The sequence below is a fragment of the Sciurus carolinensis genome, chromosome 10 (assembly GCF_902686445.1).
Source record: "Sciurus carolinensis chromosome 10, mSciCar1.2, whole genome shotgun sequence".
Lineage (NCBI taxonomy): Eukaryota > Metazoa > Chordata > Mammalia > Rodentia > Sciuridae > Sciurus > Sciurus carolinensis.
The window spans coordinates 89,695,463-89,704,032 of NC_062222.1; the positions used below are offsets into that span (position 1 = coordinate 89,695,463).

Consider the following 8,570-nt stretch of genomic DNA (forward strand, 5'->3'; position numbering starts at 1 on the left):
TGTCAAAAAGAACAGAAATAGAAAAATGTAATTTATGATATTCATACAAAAATGTTTAGGAGTTCTGTGTTGGTACAGCATCAGTAACAAATTTTGAATTGCATTAGAAAGTTAAGTTGATGAATGTGATAGTGGCTGATAGGTATGTTTTGAATTAAAACATTAATGTAAAATGTTAATTACACAACTGTATAATTATGTGAATATGTGGGCATTAACAGAATAGTTCTTTGCAATATATCAAAGGTAAATTTTTTAAAATTAAAATGTTCTAGAAAAACTTATTCTGAGATGAGACTGCATGCTTACTATATGTAATATCTTAAATTAAAGCCACAATCTCTGATACAATTTTAAGTCTCATAGATTGATTATTAAGAACATGAGTTGATAATACATTTAAAAAACCCTTGGATTTTCTAACAAAATTGAATGTGTACAGTATATCATAGCAATTTCATCTGTAGGCACACATACTACAGAAATTCCTCAAACTAATTGTTTTTTTTATCACAGAAGTATTATACTTGATAGCCTTTAACTTAAAACAACTTAAAATTTCCATCTACTATAAAATGGATACATATATTGTGGTCTTTTCATTTAACACACAATATATACCAATGAATGAAATATACAGCAACTAAACAAAATTCAAGATAAATTATGCAAGAATAAGTGTTGACAGGGAAGTGCTGCTCCCTGTTGGGAGCTATTAATGGTGGTTCTGGGGTCTCCAGCATTTTTCCTGGTGGAGGCCCTAAATCCTTTCGAAATGGGGACAGCAGAGCTTGAGGTTCTTGCTGGTGTGAAATGGCCGAGTACAAACTGGTGGTGGTTGAAGCAGGTGGTGTGGGTAAAAGCACACTGACAATTCAGCTAATCCAGAGCCATTTTGTGTATGAATATGATCCTACCATAGAGGATTCTTACCTAAAACAGGTGGTAATAGATGGTGAAACCTGTCTATTGGACATACTGGATACAGCTGGACAAGAGGAGTACAGTGCCATGAGAGACCAGTATATGAGGACAGGCGAAGCCTTCCTCTGTGTATTTGCCATCAACAATAGCAAATAATTTGCAGATATCAATCTCTACAGGGAGCAGATTAAGTGACTAAAAGACTTAGATGATGTACCTATGGTGCTGGTAGGAAACAAGTGTGATTTGCCAACGAGAACAGTTGACACAAAACAAGGCATGAACTGGCCAAGAGTTAAGGGATACCGTTCATTGAAACCTCAGCCAAGACCAGACAGGGTGTTGAAGATGCTTTTACACACTTGTAGAAGAAATACGCCAGTACCAAATGAAACAACTCAACAGTAGTGATGATGGGACTCAAGGTTGTATGGGTTTGCCATGTGTGGTGATGTACCAAGATATTTACAAAGTTCTATCATCAAAAAAGAGCCACTTTCAAGCTGCACTGGAGGAGAAGTATGCCTGTTACTCTCTTCATCTCAGAGAAACTCCTGCTACTTCCCCAACTCTCAGTAGATGAACACAACAGTCTTTGCTTGAGAACTTCTCAGAATAACCACCTCCTCACTTGCTTGTCTGACCAGAGAAATGCATCTCTTGTTATTCCCCAATAGTTTTCCACCCTGGGTTCTCCCCTATAGAAACAAACACACCCACCAGCCAAGTTTTTCATCTGAAAGTCAATTCATGCTCTGAAATAGAACCAAACTAGACATGAAATTCTGTTGAAAACAGTTTCTCGAGCTCTAAAGTAGCAACTGCTGGTAATTTTTTCTTTCTCTTTTTCTTTTTCTTTTTTTTTTCTTTTTACTATTGAACCTAGACCTATGTTAGCTTTTGGAGAAATGTCATAAATTGCAATCTTGCGAAGAATATAATTAACATTGCAGATTGGTTTATTTTTAGTGTTATCAGCTATAGTTTATAAACTCCCATCTGCACCATATTCATAAATACAAACGCGAATGCTGACTTTAGTCTATCATAGTCTTCTCAACTTTCATAAAATTAAATCCACCTTTCACAACAAAGTGCCTTCTTCCTAGAAGTGATTTGTAGACCTTCTTTATAATACTTCACTGGAATAGATGTCTCAAAAACCATTATACAGGAAAATTAATATTGTTGACCCATCTACTTTTGAAGGAAAGATATACCTATATGATAGCAGATGCCATTTCTTATGTATGTGAAGATGGTTTTCCAGAGGCCTATTTTGAGCTTTCCCTTGGGGAAAAATAAAACTGGAAGCAATTATGAATAATTTCACTTAATTTTTAACTAGTCTTTTTTGGTAGGTGACTACCTATAAATGTATATAATTTGTTTCTTTTAGCTTATGGATAATCTCATGTTCAAAGAACTTCCATTTGTATTCAAATTTGTGTCATACCAGAAAACTCTACATTTGCAGTAATTCAAATATTATAAAAATTTAGTGTGATGTTATAGCTGTAATCAGTGATTTTCCAACCTCAAATATAGTATATTAAGAGACAGATTACATGTTCACTGCATATCATAGTCTCTCAGTGATGTATATAAATGCCCTCAATCCCCTTCTCAACCTACTCTCTGCCCCTTATCCCACAGCAACAGAGGCTTGATTAATTGTTTCAGTTGAGTAAAGCATGGTGCTAATGGACCAGGGTCACAGTTTCAAAACTTGAATAAGCCAGGTAGCATCATGCAGAGAAAAATTCTTCCACATTTTTCACCCTGGACCAGTAGTAACTCCACCTAGTAGTTTTTTGGACGCCTGCTGTTAATCCTGAAAGGAAAGAAGAGATTAATAAGCATGAGTCCTCTTCCTTGAGTAGAAAAGTTTGATATTCTGAGGAGGATCAGTTTAGGAGTCTTTATATTTTAACCTCCCCCAATTTTTTTTTTTTAACAACTTTGAAAATAAGTCAATATTTTTTTCATCTTTTTGAGAATGAGGGTACCTTAAATCAAATGTTTTCATAGATGCAGAAAAGGCTTTTGATAAAATACACCACTCCTTCATGCTGAAAACACTAGGAAAAACAGGGACAGTGGAAACATTCCTTAACATTGTAAAGGTCATCTATGCTAAGCCCATGGCCAATATCATTCTAAATGGTGAAAAACTGAAAGCAATATCATTCTAAATGGTGAAAAACTGAAAGCGTTTCCCCTAAAAACTAGAACAAGGCAGGGATGCCCTCTTTCACCACTTCTATTCAACACTGTCCTTGAAATTCTAGCCAGAGCAATTAGGCAGACCAAAGAAATTAAAGGGATACGAATAGGAAAAGAGGAACTCAAACTATCCCTATTTGCTGATGACATAATTATATATTTAAAGGAACCAGGAAATTCCACCAGAAAACTTTTAGAACTCACAAGTGAATTCAGTAAAGTTGCAGGATATAAGATCAATGCTCATAGATCTAATACATTTTTATACATAAGTCATGAATTCTCAGAAAGAGAAGTTAGGAAAACTATCCCATTCACAATAGCATCAAAAAAAAAAAAAAAAAAAAAAAAAAAAAAAAAAAAAAAAAAACCTGGGACTCAATCTAACAAAAGAGGTGAAAAAGAGGTGAAAGACCTCTACATTGAGAACTATAGAACACTAAAGAAAGAAGTTAAAGAAAACCTTAGAAGATGGAAAGATCTCCCATGTTCTTGAATAAGCAGAATTAATATTGTCAAAATGGCCATACTACCAAAACTGCTATACAGATTCAATGCAATTCCAATTAAAATCCCAATGATGTACCTCACAGAAATAGAGCAAGTAATCATGAAACTCATCTGGAAGAATAAGAAAACCAGAATAGCTAAAGCAATCCTTAGCAGGAAGAGCGAAGCAGAGAGTATCACAATACCAGATCTTCAACTCTACTACAAAGCAATAATAACAAAAACGGCATGGTATTGGCATGAAAATAGACAGGTAGATCAATGGTATACAACAGAGGACACAGACACAAACCCAAATAAGTACAGTTTTCTCATACTAGACAAAGATGCCAAAAATATGCAATGGAAAAAATATAGCCTCTTCAACAAATGGTGCTGGGAAAACTGGAAATCCATATGCAGCAGAATGAAACTAAACCCCTATCTCTCACCCTGCACAAAAATCAACTCAAAATGGGTCAAGGACCTTGGAATCAATCCAGAGATCCTGCATCTTGTAGAAGAAAAAGTAGGTCCAAATCTTCATGATGTCGGCTTAGGATCAGACTTCCTTAACAGGACTCCCATAGCACAAGTAATAAAAGCAAGAATAAACAACTGGGATAGATTCAAACTAAAAAGCTTTCTCTCAGCAAAGGAAACTATCAGCAATGTGAAGAGCGAGCCTACAAAGTGGGAGAAAATCTTTGCCACTCATACTTCAGATAGAGCGCTAATTTCCAGAATATATAAAGAACTCAAAAAACTCTACACCAAGAATACAAATAACCCAATCAACAAGTGGGCTAAGGAATTGAACAGACGCTTCACAGAAGAAGATCTACAAGCAATTAACAAACATATGAAAAAATATTCACCATCTTTAGTAATAAGAGAAATGCAAATCAAAACTACCCTAAGATTCCATCTCACCCCAATTAGAATGGCGATTATCAAGAATACAAGCAACAATAGGTGTTGGCAAGGATGTGTGGAAAAATGTACACTCATACATTGCTGGTGGGGTTGCAAATTAGTGCAGCCACTCTGGAATGCAGTGTGAAGATTCCTTAGAAAACTTGGGATGGAAACACCATTTGACCCAGCTATCCCACTCCTTGGTCTATACCTAAAGGACTTAAAATCAGCATACTACAGTGATGCAGCCACATCAATGTTCATAGCTGCTCAATTCACAATATCCAGATTGTGGAACCAACCTAGATGCCCTTCAGTTGATGAATGGATAAAGAAACTGTGGTATATATACAATGGAATATTACTCAGCCATAAAGAATAATAAAATTATGGCATTTGCAGGCAAATGGATGAAATTGGAGAATATCATGCTAAGTGAGATAAGCCAATCTCTAAAAATCAAAGGACAAATTATCTCACTGATAAGGGGATGATGATATATAATGGGTGGTGGGAGGGAGGCAAGAATGGAGGAAGGAGGGACTGTATGCAGGGAAAAGGTGGGTGGGAGTGGTGGCAGGGATTGAAAAAAATAAAAGAATGAATCAAACACCATTACCCTATGTAAATGTATGATTACACAAATGGTACGCCTCTACTTCATGTACAACCAGGGAAACAAGATGTACCCCATTTGTTTACAATAACAAAATTTAAAATAAATAAATAAAATATAATAAAAAAATTAAAATGTACAAATATTCTAAAAAAAAGAATGTGTTGACAAAAAAAGGAGCCTAATTTAAAAGGTTAAGCAAATGTGTAATTCCATTTGTATGAAGTTAAAATCAGGTAAAACTAATCTATGTATTTAAAATCAGTAGCAATTAACTTTGTAAATAGAAAAGGAGTCAATGATTGGCTACATCAGAAAGCATACTGTGAGGAAAATTTTATTTTTTTTGACCTTGGCATTGTTTACACAGATATGTTTATTTGATGATAATTCCTTGAACTGCAGAATCTTTATATATGTATCTTTTTTTGTATATCAGCCATACTTTAGTGATATTATACAATATTTAGGTCTTACCTCCAAATTAGATGGAAAACAGTTCTTTAAGCCAACAATATAAGATTTAGATATTTTACTGGGATATATTAGTAAGATGTGAGTACATAAAATCTTTCTTGAGTATTTATCAACTGTATATATATGGATTTAAACAATTTGTTAATAAAACAGTCAACAACAATAAAACAGTTCACTGATTCTAAAGAAAGAGGAGAAAGGAAATCAGTAATATTGCCTAAAGTAACAAGTGGCCCAGAGAAGCAACAAGGACAAAACCTGGTGGTAGTAAAGAGTTAACTAAAAACCAGTCTGCAAATACTCCTTGTGATAACAACACAGAGACTGGAACAAATAGTTAACAATAATTTATATAGAATATGCAAATGAATGGAGATACGGTAATCACACAACTAGTGGGTTTTTCTCATGGGAAATATGCAATAAATCTTGCCAGAATGCTCATTAAGAATATTATTATCTTTGATGGAAAAGCATGATGCTTGTAGAAGATGCAACAATTTGAGCATATGCTTAAAACATGCATTAAATGTAAATGGTGAGTGCATTCTTTAAAAGAATATAAAGTCACCAGATAGATAACCTAAAATTACATCTCAAAACTCTAGAAAAATAACAAATCAAGACTAAAACCAGTAGAAGACAGGAAATAAATAAAACCAGAGCTGAAATCAGTGAAATTGAAACAAAAGGAGCAACTCAAAAAAATAAAAGAAACAAATAGTTGGTTCTTTGAAAAAATAAATAAAATCAATAAACCCTTACTCAAGCTAATGATAAAAAGATAAAGAAAACTCAAATCACTAAAATTTGTGATGTAAAAGGAAATGTCACCACAGACACTATTGAAATACAGACAAAAATCAGAAGCTACTTTGAAAATCTGTACTCCAATAACATAGAAAACTATATGACCTTCCCAAATTGGAAGAGAAGTAAATAGAAAATGTAGACAGATCAATATCCAGAAGTAAAATTAAAGATCCATCAAAAATCAACCAAGAAAGAAAAGCCCAGGACCAGATGGATTCTCAGCCAATTTCTACCAGACATTCAAATAAGAACTTACACCAATCCTCCTCAAATTATTCCATGAAATAGAAAAGGAGGGAGCTCTTCCAAACTCATTCTATGAAGCTAGTATTACCCTGATACCAAAACTATACAAAGACACATCAAGGAAAGAAAACTTCAGATCAATATCCCTGATGAGCATAATGCAAAAATTCTTAATACTTGTAAATTACATAAAAAAAACCATATTAAAAGGTAGTACACCAAGAACAAGTGGGGTTCATCCCAGGGATGCAAGTTTGATTACACATATAACAATCAATAAATGTAATTCATCACATCAACCAACTTAAAGACAAGGACCACATGATTAGATAGATACAGAGCAAGTATTTGACAAAATTCAGCATTCATTCAAGTTCAAAACACTAGAAAAACTAGGGATAATAGGAATATACCTCAACACTGTAAAAACCCAAAACCAACATCATACTAAATGGAGAAAAATCAAAAGCATTCCCTCTAAAAACTGGAAAAGACAGGGTTATCCTCTTTTACCGATCCTAGTGAACAGAGTTCTTAAAACACTAGTCAAAGCAATTTTTAAAAAGAAACAAATTAGAGGGATACAAATATGAAAAGAAGAGCTCAAACTATCCCTATTTGCTGACAACATGATTCTATACTTAGAAGACCCAAAAGCCTGCATCAGAAACCTTCTTGAACTCAAATGAATTCAGCAAAGTAGCAGGATATAAAATTAACACCAATAAATCAATTGCATTTCTATGTATCAGTGATGAATACACTCAAAGAAAAATTAGGAAAACTATCCCATTCAAAATAGCCTCAAAGAAAATAAAATGTTTGGGAATCAATCTAACGAAAGAGGTGAAAGACCTCTATGATGAAAACTACAAAACACAAAAGAAAGAAATTATAGAAAACCTTAGAAAACGGAAATATGTCATATGTTCATAGATAGGCAGGATTAAAATAGTCAAAAGGGTTATACAACCATAATCACTATACAGATTTAATTTAAAATTTCAAAGATGTTCTTAGAGATAGAAAGAGCAGTCATGAAATTTATTTGGAAAAATAAGAGGAATAGACAATACAATCCTTATTGAGAAAAGTTATGCAGGAGTCATCACGATACCAGACCTTAAATAACAAAAACACCATAGTATTGGCACCAAAACAGGCATGAAGACCAACAGAACAGAAGACACAGAGACATACCCACATAAATAAATCGTAAACCAGACAAAGTTGTCATAAACATACATTGGAGAAAAGATAGCCTCTTCAACAAAGGTGCTGACATAACTGGAAATCCATATGCAGCAAATGAAATTAACCTCTTTCTCTCACCCTGCACAAAACTCAACTCAAAGTAGATCATCAGATTAGAGACAATGTGTATACTAGAAGAAAAAGTAGGCCCAACTCTCCATTATGTCAGCTTAGGAATGAACTTCCTCAATGAAACTCCTAAAGTGCAAGAAGGAAAATCAGTAATCAATAAATGGATGGTATCAAACTAAAAAGCTTCTTCACAGCAAAAGAAACAATCGAGAACATGAAGAGAGAGCCTGCAGAATGGAAGAAAATCTGTGCCACCTGTGCTTCAGAGCATTAATCTTCAGGCTATACAAAGAACTCAAACAAATTAACACCAAAAGAACAAATGACCCAATCAATAAATGGGCAAAGGAATAGAACAGACCCTTCACAGAAGAAGAAATATGAATGTTCAAAAAATATATGAAAATATGTTCAACATCTCTAACAATTAGAGAAATGCAAATTAAAACTACACTGAGATTCCATCTCACTCCAGTCAGAATGGCAATTATCAAGAATACAAGTAACAATAAATGTTGGCAATGATGTGGGGAAA

General features: G+C 34.0%; 1 pseudogene; it reads left to right on the forward strand.

The window, feature by feature from the left end:
- The first annotated feature begins 813 nt into the window (after positions 1-813).
- On the forward strand, positions 814-1,507 carry LOC124994282 (GTPase NRas-like; annotated as a pseudogene).
- The last annotated feature ends 7,063 nt before the right edge of the window (positions 1,508-8,570 follow it).